Source organism: Belonocnema kinseyi, chromosome 5 (assembly GCF_010883055.1).
Source record: "Belonocnema kinseyi isolate 2016_QV_RU_SX_M_011 chromosome 5, B_treatae_v1, whole genome shotgun sequence".
Lineage (NCBI taxonomy): Eukaryota > Metazoa > Arthropoda > Insecta > Hymenoptera > Cynipidae > Belonocnema > Belonocnema kinseyi.
The window spans coordinates 70,186,243-70,188,489 of record NC_046661.1 but is presented as its reverse complement, the minus strand read 5'-3'; the positions used below and the strand labels follow the sequence as shown (position 1 = coordinate 70,188,489).

The 2,247-nt window shown below is 37.3% G+C and overlaps 1 protein-coding gene across 1 annotated transcript in view; it reads left to right on the top strand.

Annotated features, from left to right (window-relative positions):
- LOC117173133 (nephrin-like) overlaps window positions 1-2,247 on the top strand; it is a 1,314,621-nt gene that overhangs the window by 583,573 nt on the left and 728,801 nt on the right. The window lies entirely within an intron of this gene.

Genomic DNA, 2,247 nt, shown 5'->3' with positions numbered 1-2,247 from the left:
GAGCCCGCAGTGTATTAAGACAGAACTAAAAATTATATAACTTGGAACGACCAACAATGAAATTGCAAAGCTCTACTGATCGTTTCTTAGTCTAGGATGTTACCCTACGAAGTCGTGAAAGGAGGATCCCCGATTAGGATGATGATAATCAAATCGATTGCCGATGCGATTACAGATGGCTCTATTACAAAACTGCAGAAAATGACCAAGAGTAGTAAGTTGGGACCATCTTGTTTCGCCTTTCACTGCGTCTCTATCTTTCGGCCATGCTCGTTATTCGTATTGTCAAATAACACAGGCACACAAAAAAAGTGGTCTGTCCGGTAGACTATACTACCATATCTATATGTTTTTGGGGTCGTTGATTTCGAATCCGGGGTCCAAATAACCCAATCAGGTCATAGTTTCCCAAAAAATGCAAAAAGAGACGTAAAAACGACGAAAACAGCGTTTTTTCGTGTATATTTTGTATAAAAACAAAAGATTTTCATGTCCGTTTGACTTTACAACCATATCTATATGTCTTTTTGGGTCACTGAATCTGAATCCGGGGTTGAAATAACCCAATCAAGTCATAGTTTCCCAAAAAATGCAAAAAGAGACGTAAAAATGACGAAAATAGCGTTTTTTCTTGTATATTTTGTATAAAATTAAAAGAGTTTTATGTCCGACCGACTTTATAACCATATCTTTATATCTTTTGAATCGCTCAATCTGAATCTGGGGTTCCAATAGTCCCATCTGGGTGTTCCATGAGCATGATTCCCCTTGCCTGAAATTGTAGGATCTAGGAAAAATAAAACACTTTTTTTGGAACAAGTTTTATTTACTTTCAGCATTACCCAGGAACAACGGCGTGGACGTAGTAAATTCTGTTCCCTTTGGGGTTCTGGATTAGCGTGAGTCCCCTTGCCTCTCACGTTAGGGTGCTGGATTAGCGTGAGTTCCCTTGCCTCTCACGTTATAGTGCTATATTAGCATGAGTCCCTTCGTCTTTCTAGATCGGGGTGCTGAATTAGCGTGAGTTTCCCTTGCCTCTCACGTTGGGGTGCTAGATTAGCGTGAGTCCCCTCGCCTCTCACGATTTTATTCGACAATATCGGACTCTTTTTTTTCAAAAGATCTACGGAGTGGGTGTCGCTTCCGTTTAGTTCCCTTTGAAACTTGATCTCTTTTTAATGACCAACAGTAGTCAGCCATCATGTTAACATCCCAATGTCCCTGATGTCTACGCTCTATCTCTTTGATGTCTTGGTGAAAACGTTCGCCTTGTTCTTCACTAAAATCTCCCAGATTCTTTGGAAACTCGTAAATGTGAGAATCAAGAAAATGGAGCTTCAAGTTCATTAGACAACCCAATTCACCAAAATTTGAAACCATATCAGAAACAATTTTTTTGTAATGTGCACTTTTGTGATTGCCTAAAAAATTTTCAACAACCATCTTAAAACTGAGCCAGGCAGACTTTTCAGTGTCTGTCATTTTTAAAATGAATTCCGGATCCCGCAACATTTTTCGTATTTGTGGTCCATTAAATACACCCGCTTTCAAATTCTTCGGAACCTCTGAACCATTGAACCTTTATTTAACCTATGTAAAACGCGACAGAAGTTTTACATTTTCAACAGATAGAATTGCTGTCATTTTTGACAATTTGCGCTTCAGTACGCTGTATGAATTCAGGATATGTGTTTTAAGAATTTCTGAGTTTCGGCTTGACAGATTTAGGGTTATGAATTCTGGCGACCCAAAAGGCATGAAGATATGGTTGTAAAGTTGCCAGAACATAAAAATCTTTAATTTTTATTCAAAATATACAAAAAAACGCTGTTTTCCTCATTTTTACGTATATTTTTGCTTTTTTTGGGAAAACTATGACCTGATAGGGTTTTTTGAACCCCGGAGTCAGATTCAGTGACCCAAAAGACATATATATATATGGTTGTAAAGTCGAACGGACATGAAAATCTTTTGTTTTTATACAAAATATACACGAAAAATGCTGTTTTCGTCGTTTTTACTTCTCTTTTTGCATTTTTTGGGAAACTATGATCTGATTGGGTTATTTGGACCCCGGATTCAGATTTAGCGACCCAAAAGGCATGAAGATATGGTTGTAAAGTTGCCAGAACATAAAAATTTTTTATTTTTATTCAAAATATACAAAAAAACGCTGTTTTCCTCATTTTTACGTATATTTTTGCTTTTTTGGAAAACTATGACCTGATAGGGTTATTTGAACCCCGG